At 39.5% G+C, this 10,202-nt stretch overlaps 1 pseudogene; it reads left to right on the forward strand.

Moving 5' to 3' along the window:
• The first annotated feature begins 7,669 nt into the window (after positions 1 to 7,669).
• On the forward strand, positions 7,670 to 9,241 carry LOC103749604 (annotated as a pseudogene).
• Positions 9,242 to 10,202: the final 961 nt, after the last annotated feature.

Genomic DNA, 10,202 nt, shown 5'->3' on the forward strand with positions numbered 1-10,202 from the left:
GTACTGACCAGATCTTCAACAGGATTATAGAAGAAACCTTCTCCGAATTAAAAAAAAAAAAAGAATACCAATATGGATACAAGAAGCACATAGAACACCAATTAGTGAGGACCAGAACAGACACTCCCCACAACATATCATAGTAAAAACACTAAATATGAGAACAAAGAGAGAGTACTTAAAGCATCTAGAGACAAACAGCAAATTACATGTAACAGAAAACATATCAGAATTACAACTGACTTTTCAGTGTCAACTATGAAAGCCAGAAAAACCTATCATAAGTATTCCTAGTTCAAAATGACCAGAGATGGCAACACAGAATACCTATCCAGCAAAATTATCATTCCTAGTAGATGGGGGAGGAAAACTTTTCCATGACATGAATAGGGTAAAAGAACTCATGTCCACCAAACCAGCCTGACAAGGAGTACTTGAAGTAATTCAAAGGAATAAAGATAAGAATGATTATAACCAAAAAGGTAAAGAAAGAAAGCAAATGAAAGAAAACTTATGGAATGAATTAAGAAACAAAACCCATCTGTTTGCTGCCTGTAAGAAACTCAGTTCACCTTCAAATGTATGCACTACCTTAAGGTGAAAAGATGAAAATATATTCCAAGCAAAAGGAATTAAGAAGCAAACAGGTGCTGGAGTTCTAATATCTGAGAAAATAGACTTCAAATTAAAACTAATAAGGAGATAAAGAGGGTCACTTAATTCTTATCAAAGGAACCACTGACAAAGAACATGATGCAATCATGAAAATATATGCACCAAACTCGGGTGCACCCAATTTCAAAAAAAAACAGTATTACAGGACTTTAAAACACAGATTAACCCCAATTCCGTAATTGTTGGTGACTTCAATACCCCACTATCTCCAATAGAAAGGTCAACTGTGCAAAGAATAAATAAAGAATAAATAGACATCTGAATTAAATGACATTATACATTAAATGGAACTAATAGACATCTACCAAATATTCTAACAAAGCATCAAAGAATACACTTTCTCTTCAGCAGTCCATGGAAGTTGATCTAAAACTGACCACATACTGGGGCACAAAACAAACATCAACATATACAAAAAATTTAAATAATTTGATGCATTCTATAAGATCACAATGCAATAAAGCTCAAAATGAACAAAGAAACCCTGGTAACTATAGGAAATCACGGAGGTAATGCAAAACACTTCTGAATGATGAATGCATCACACAAGGAATTAAGGACAAACAAAAATTAACAAAATCTTAAATGAAAGGGAAAACATCACAAAAGACACTAAAAAGCCAGAAAATTATAAGGAAATATCGTAAACACCTGTATTCTATTGAATTTGAAAATTTAAAAGAAATGGTTGAATTTCTAAATTCATTGTCATTTGAAATTTACCTGATGAATTTATATCCATGCTCAGGTGCCAAGGATCTCAGAAAGTAACCGACTGTGACTAGTAATAATCAGGTATATAGAAATTAGAGACACGTGCAAACATCTAAGCGTTACTTGCATTAAAAATACGTTTTTTTCTGTATGAAACAGTATATTTTAAAATGAAATGGACCTCTTTTTTGAAGGTTAAAACCTCATTCAATTTTATATCTTATAGGGTTTATACTGATTACAATAATGTATAGCTGTATTAATTCAACACTGTGAGCCTAAAAATTACAGTCAATTTTGAAAGAGATGCATCTTTGCTCTGGAAACTGTTATTGACTATGTCAATGCTGTTATGATGAAATGCTTCTAATAATTATGTGGTTATAAAATAAATTAAAAAAAAGAAAATTGAAACAACAATACAAAACTACTCAGCTAAAAAACCCAGGCCCAGATAGATTCAGAGCAGAAATATACCAGACATTCAAAGATTTACAAACAAAGCTGTCATGGTGCAGTGACCACAAACCAAGCCTAGTGGGCTTGGGGACCCCAATGGATAGAAATCAAGATACAGGAGATGCAGAGGTCCATGTGCCAGTGCATGTTTATTGTGAGCCAAACCAAGCTTATATAGGAATCAGATCCAGAGTAACCAAGGAATAACTATGGATACATCATTAAACAGAAAGTAATCAGGGAATAACCAAGGATACAATATGTTACTACCAAGAATACATTACCTCACCAACCGAAACTCACCCAACCTTTACAGTATACAAGATTCAGCTGCATAATATTTATAATATCTTAGATATAAGGTGTACTGTTTATGATTACTCTTAGAAACTATCATAATTCATTATTTCTACCTAGAAACCAAGCTATCAGTGCTGAGAAACTCTGGTGCCCATAAACTGAAACAGAATTCTTTGGTTATGTTTCCAAGACTACCAATTAATCAGGGCAGCATAGCCTGTCAACTCTGACCACAGAAGCAGAGAGCAGGGAACCTCTTAAAGTGGAAGCATTCTTTCTCCAATGCTTAAGTCAAGGCAAGCTGCCACAGCCTAATGCAGCAATGGCTGTGCGCATAATAGTAACAGCTCCCAAGGCAAAGCTGCTTAAATTATTCAAACGCATAGAAACAGAGGACTCCCCAACTCCTTCAGTGAAGTCAGTATCACTCTAATGCCCAAACAGGATAATTACAACAAATAGATCATCTACCATGAGGAAGACAACTTTATTTCAGACATGCAAGGATGGTACAATATATAATAAGTCAATAAACGGAATAAATCATACAAATGGACTTAAAGATAAAAAAAATCATACAGTCATCTAAATAGATGAAGAAAAGGCCTTTCAAAAAAAATCCAACACACATTTATGTTAAACGTCCTAGAAGGAATTGTACTGGAAGGGAACATACTTCAACATAATTAAAGCTATATACAACAAACACACAGCCAACACCATTTTTAATAGAGAAGAACTGGAGGAATTCCTAATAAAATCAGGAACCAAATAAGGATGTTCACTATCTCCACTCCTTTTCAATATGCTGCTTGAAGCTTGCTAGAGAAATGGACTGGAAATAACCTGGAAGCCTCCTCCCTGAAGATTACCTCTCATAGTTCTGGAGTTTATTATGCAAGCTTCTAAAGAAGAAAATCAATTAGTGGTTCAACCCCAGCTTTAAAGCCCAATAATCAGAAACAATGAATGCCACAAAAACTATAGCAGAGCAGTAGTGGCACTTTTATCTTGGGGGTAATCAACAGAGAACTAATTGGACTGCAAGCCATCTCAATGGGAGGGAATTCATGTATGGCATTGTAAACACAGCCAAATGCACACTGATAGAGAATTCATAGATCCTAGAGAAAACCCTGTCTCTATCATATCCCTAGACAAATGTCATTTCTTACTCTATGGTAAATATGGATCTTTATATATACAAACAAGTATGCCATTCACCACTAATCAAAGATGCTTCTTTTTGCAAGAGGTGGAGATTATTATAGAGTTTCACAACTGGTCACACACAGAGAATGTGTGTCTGATAGATGCCCAGTCCTTAGTGACTCATATACACTGCAACTTCTATACCTAAAGCTCATGGAACATAGTGGACCAGGTAGTAGAGACAATATTAATACATCCCTCAACTCTCACCAATGAAGCTTCCTCATGAAACAGAATGCAATGCACACAGATAGCCACAACTGGCCACGGTACAGCTAATAAGAGACTGCAGAGTGCCTTTCCCTGGATAGGATCCCTATATTAAACCTCTTGCACCCATGTCTCAGGGACCATTGGGGAAGAGGTGGAAGAAAGAGTGTAAGAAACAGGGTTGGTTCAGGAACGTAATGAAAGAGTCTTCCAGGCCTCTGAGAACTTACTCATATGAACTTGCAGTAATGGTGTAGACTCTATCAGACAAAAACCTTGCATACAACTGGGAAAATGGGTAGCAGGCCCCAAACTTAGCTGATAAACTACTGGTATCTGATTACTGCTGGGGGTAGGAAAGTTGATCTTGAACTGAGTGACTCTTGGTAGGCTGACTAGACTCCAGTGAATGAACATGCCCTGAGGGATATCTTCACAGAAAACCTTGACTCTATAGTCCTTAACATATATGACAGAATGCGTGAAATCCAGTAAGTGATATTATGTGAGTGTGTGGGTTGGGGGGAGGGGTATAAATATGATTAAGAATTATGAAATACACACAAATTAAATAAAAATATACATTTAAAAAAGGATGCTAGAAGGGGAAGAACCATCACTGTTCTCTGATTACTGCCTACAGATAAAACATAACCAGCTACCTTTAGCTGCTGTCAATATGATTTCCCTACCATAGTAGACTGTACCCTCAAAATGTGAGCCAAATAAACCTTTTCTCTCTTAAAAAAAATGAAATTGGTATACCAGAGTTTGGTTTGTACATGTTAATGCTTGTAATGTGTTCTTTGGCAATTTCCCTTGATTATAATAAAGTGACCTTCTTTTTCTCTTCTGATTAATTTTAATTTAAAGTCTATTTTGTTAGATATTAGAAGAATCTGCTTATTTCTTGGTGAGAGTGGGTTGGAATATTTTTTCCATCTTTTCACTGTAGCATAATGCCTATCCTTGAAGGTGAGATGAATATCTTATAGAAAACAAAAAACTGATTTTGTTTATTAATCCATTCAGCAGTAGGCTCTAGGCTCTTACTTCCAAATTCTGGAAAGCAATCAATGGCTATGTACTGTTTTGTTAGTCTCCTTGACTACCCTGACCAACCACTTAAAGGGAGGTTTGTCCTGCCTGGAACTGTGTATTTTGTTATGTAGCATTCAGCTATCCATACGAACTCATATATACGTTGTATGTATATTTTGCAGTAGGACTTTGAACTAATATATTCCCCTATGGTTTTCAACACTACTTAAAAATTACTTATCTCATCTATTACACTCCCTATATCACTATCTCTATTCCCTTCCCAGTAAAAGTACCCCATTTTCTTCACTTCCTCATTCGCAACACCTGTCTCCAACTATCCTCCTCTCTTACACTCCTTCCCTTTTATTGCATGGTTATTTTCCATTTTCCTGGCTCTGGCAGTTACATAAGGATAGTTACACCCAAGAATTTGGAAATAAGATCCACAAATGAATGACAACATATATTGCCTGTTTTTCTGAGTCTGTTATTTCACTTCATGTAATAGTTTCTAGTTCTAGTCATTTATCTGCAAATTTCATGATTTCGGTTTTCTTAACCTCTAAGTGGAAGTCCGTTGTATAAATGTACCACATACTCAGCACCCATTCACCAGTTGAGGTACATTTAGGTTGTTTTCAGTTCTTCAGTATTGTAACAATAACATCAACAAACATAGTTGTGTAGGTATCTCTGTCATAGGATGTGCCCTTTGAACCCATGCAAAGGAATGGTATAACAGGATCATATGTTAGATTTATTTTTAGATTTTTAAGAGTTCTCCCCACTGATTCACTGATTTCCACAGTGCTTGCACCAGTTTGCAATCCCACCAGCAGTGGATGACTGTTCCCCTTTCCATGCCAGCATTTGGTATCATTTGTTCTCTAGATCTTAGCCATTCTGACCGGTATTAAGTGAAATCATAAAATGACTTTGATTTGCATTTCTCTAATTACTAAATATGCTGAACACCTTTTAAGGTGTTTTAGCCATTTTTATTTTTTGTTTGAAGAGCTTTCTGTTCAGATCCATAGCTCATGTTTTAATTGGGTCATTTATTTCCTTGTATCTTTGTCTATTTGACTTCTTTGTATATAATGTATGTCATTACAACAAAATCAATAACATATTTGTTCTTTAAAGCAATACTCATGAAAACACCAACAAACAAAGTATTAAACACTTGACACTGAGTTCAAGAATTAATGAAAATTAAGGCTTTCAGATTTAAGAAACAAAAATGTTTACAAATATTGCATATTGGTAGCGTGTCATTACAGAATCTTCAATATCAATTTAAAGAAATCACAGAATAGGGACTATAAATTAACTAGCATAGGAGACATGCAAATAAGCATAATGAAATATTAATATATAATTGACTAGCAATTATATACTGGATAACCTTGACACACCTGGGTAGAGGTGGTCATGTCTGTAGGACATTTCCTTGATTGTTGAGTGATGTGGGAGGTCCCAGCCCATTGTGGGTGGTGCCACCCCTGGGCAGGTGCCGAAGAGGGACAAAAGGAGCAAGTCAATAAGTAGCATTTCTCCATGGTCTATGTTCCAGGCATCTACCCTGAGCATTTACCCTGGGAGATGTAAAGTAAAATAAATCCTTCCCTCTTCAAGTTGGTTTCAGTGTTTTTATCACAGCAATAGAAAGCAACCAAGACAGTAAATATAGCATAATAATGGTATTATTACATTTTTAGAGTTGTTTCAATTTTGTATATTAGGGTAAGTGTAATTAAACTATGTGAGACACATGTTTAGCGTCACACCCCCAAGCTTCTGTCATTTGTTTAGGCGTTCTTAGTAGATTTCCTCTACCCTGACACTCCAATTTTGGTCGTTGCTTGAAATCTTTTTATTGATTAATAACTGGAGAATGGGAGGGAAAAATGAGTTTGAGTCCAATTTTCCAAGCAATAGCAGAACAACAGTGTTCTAAAATGCTTGGGTCAAGTTTTTTTTTTTTTTTTTTTTAAAAAAACTTTTCATGGAAATGTATCATGTACAACATCTTAAAAGTGAGCAAACAGGCATAACTGGATGTCAACAGAGAAAAAAATAAAGTTGGATAACTTCCTTATGCTCAAAAAGCTGATGAAAATTGGATGATACAATTACGTATATGAGGTAAAAGTCTAAAGGTATTATAAGAAAATGTAGATATAAACCTATATGGCCATGGTTTAAGCAAGTCATGTTGTACAACACATGAACACACCAAAAAGATAAAAAACAATCTTCAGCATCAATAAATACACTGTACATTATAACCATCTATTTTGCAAATTTAAAACATTGCTGATAAGAATTTAAAATGACATACAGCCTGTGATAAAGAATTTTCACATTGGAAGACCACAGAGGGCATGATTTTTCTTTCTTTTTCTCTTTTTTCTTTGTTTTAGTTTTATTTTACCTATATGAGTGTTTTGGCTGCATGTATGTTAGTGTACCCATGTTATACAATGCCTGTGGAGGCCAGAAATGTGTGTGAATTCTCTACAATTGGAGATAAGAAAGGTTGTTAGCTGCCAGGTGGGTGCTGGGAACCAAACCCAGGTCATCTGAAGGAGGAACTGGTGCTCTTAACCACAGAGACATCTCTCCAGCCCCTCTTTCTGTTTCTTGAACATGGGATTCTACAGTTTTATATTACACTGGACCCTGAAATTTGTAACTCTAAACATGGTTTCTAGAGGGTTCAAACAGTTGATAAAATGTAACATGAATAAATAAACATATAGAAAATAAATGAGTTTAAAGAAAATGTCTTAAGCCACTGGGCAGATCCCCTCCCCACTTGGCTTTCTGTGCCCCTCCCATAAGAGCTAGGCTGAATGGAGGCAGGGTAATGACCATCATGACCCACCTCCAGAGCCTGGTGTGAGCAGGTGGAAAGTCTCTTCTCCCTCAGATGTGATGATCTTCAGGGGTTTGCTGTTCTCCCTTGTGAGTCACCTGTTTGGCACCCCATGGCTGGTTCCTGTCCACACAACCACCAGGCACAAGGTCGACCTTATTGCTGTGATGTCAGATGAAGAATATCACTCACAACTAGTCAGAGGCTGAGATCAAGATCTGGGAGGCCACAGCAATGACCCCTGGGGCCCATCTAGTTCCCTCATCTCAGAGATCATCATCCTCACCTACAACATCGTGGCCTTCTCAGAGATCATGAGCATTATCTGAAAGCAGCTCAGTGATCACAGCAAGAACTGGAGGCACATGTACAAGGCCATGACACTGATGGAGTACCTCATCAAGACTGGCTCTCAGCGTTTGTTGTGGCAGTGCAACGAGAACAAGTAGGCTGGGCAGATGAAGAAGTGCTTTAAGTATATGTACCGTGATGGCAAAGACTAGGTAAGTGAATGTGAGGGAGAACGCAAAGCAACTGGCGGCTCTGCTGCGCAAGGAGGATTGGCTTCTGGAGGAGCACGCCCTTGCACTGAAGACTAAGTAGAAGCTGGCATAGACTGCCTCGGGCCTCCTCCACAGCTGTGGGCCCTCGACTCCCCTGAGATGGAGCAGGCATGGCCACTGAGAAGCTGGGAGAATGAACTGCAGCTCCAGCTGGGTCTGGCCACTGCCAAGGTGGAAGATATCGTTGTGGGGATAACCTGAGGCTGCAGGTGGCCATAGACAAGAGCAAGAGGAGCAAGGAGGAGTCTTCTCCTGGTTCTTACTGACTTCTTTACAGCCTCAGCCCCTGAACACATCTCGAACCCCTGGGGCGGCCAGCAACTGTGGCTACTGCCATCCCTGTGGCTGCTCTGGTCTCAGACTCTTGGAGCAGGATCTGCTGTCCATCCACCTGCTGATCATTGGGGTGGTCCAGCCCCTACCCCAGATTCTGAGTATGCCTGGAGGTCTGCAGCCCCTGCAGGGCCTTCTGTTGAACCTGCAGCTGGAGAGGGGCACATGCCTGACATGGGGAAGCTCTGATGGAGGGGTCACTGTTAGTGGAACCCAAACTTCTGATCCCTGGCACCGGCCCCTGACTTCTTAGACCCCTGGGGGAGGGGTTCACCTGCCTGTCATCAATGGTACTGCAGCTCGGGGCTTTAACACGGAGCCTATTGAAGTCTTAGACTCCTACCGACTCCGGGCTGCCCTGCCAACCTCTGGGAACCATACAGAGGAAATGGAGTTGCTTGCAGGAGAGTTGGTCCACCTGCAGCCCTGGGGCATTTGACATGAGTGGGATTGTGGGGACTCTAACTGAAACTGTGGGGAGTCCCGCACCTTTTGCCACCCCAACTCCCACAACTCCCAAATGGAAGACTCTGGAATCATTCCTGGGGCCCAAAGCAGCCCTCATGGACCTGGACTCTTGGGGAGGGGGACTGGCCCCACACCACCAGAAGCCAAGGTTTCCAAGCCATTCTTGCCAGGGGGAGCTCCAGCCATGGACCCCTCCATCACGAATCCTTTGCAGTCAGCACCCTTGCGATGCTCACCCTGAACATCTCTGTCTCAGTCCTGTGCCTCCAGTCTCTGGAGTGCCACACATCTACATCTCTCCACTTGGTGGAGTTTCTAGTCTGTCTCCCCGATGATGCCCTGGGGTCCTCCAGCCTCCAATATTAATGCCTTTCTCCTATAATCCAGGGCAGGAGGGAGACCTCATCTGGCTGGTTTCCCCACCTTCTGCAACCTGGAAGACCAGTGCTGGGAGTCTTGTGAAACAGGGGATTCTCCCTTGAGTGCCCTTCCCCCTCCTGAGATCCGCTCACACTACACAGTCTTCCCAAGATCCCTACCGACCTTCCCCCAAGAGAAACTGGACATAGGAGATAGAGATGGGAGTGGTCTAAAAGAGGACTCTTTGTGGCATTAGAAAGGGGAGGGACAGCTGGGGGAAGGGTTTCGCCACCCATTCTACCTCCCTCCAAACTCCTCACAGCCTCCAATCAGTGTTTGAGCCTCCGCGTTCACTTTGCACCACTTAGTGAACCCTTGGTATTGATTTTGGCAACTTCGGAAATAAATGGCAATTTTCATGGGTATGGCTCCCCAGAAAAAAAGTGTTTCAAAAGGAAAAAAGGTCTGTTTCATTTAATCCTACATAATTATATTGTGCAGTTACTTTCTGAATTCTTTTAAAATAGTATAGATGCTTGTTTTTAAAATATTTATAATGTTTTTATAAATTTTTTATTGAATTGTTGTGATTTTCATACTACATAGTTTGGTGGTATTTAGATCTCCTCCCCTATTCACACATCCCCTCACTGCCCCCAGCCAATTTAATGTACTATATAATACATAAATATATAAAATAATTATATAACAAAACCTATAGCATCTGATTTATGTCCCTAAATGTCCTTAACTATGGGTCCCTCCACTGGGCCCTCAAAGATTCCCATCCCTGTAAGACACTGTCCCTCTTCCCAGCAGCCATCAATTGCCAAAAGTTCTTTATGTTGGAATAAGATTTCTTACCCACTTCCCCATGACTATGCTGAATTTTTGTTTCATTTGAGCTTGAATAGGACATGTACATCCCTTTAGAATTGCTGTGAGTTCAAATGAGTAACTGACTAGCCATGGGGAAGATTGTT

The sequence above is a fragment of the Nannospalax galili genome, unplaced genomic scaffold (assembly GCF_000622305.1).
Source record: "Nannospalax galili isolate Female #2095 unplaced genomic scaffold, S.galili_v1.0 scaffold586, whole genome shotgun sequence".
In the NCBI taxonomy this organism is placed as follows: Eukaryota; Metazoa; Chordata; class Mammalia; order Rodentia; family Spalacidae; genus Nannospalax; species Nannospalax galili.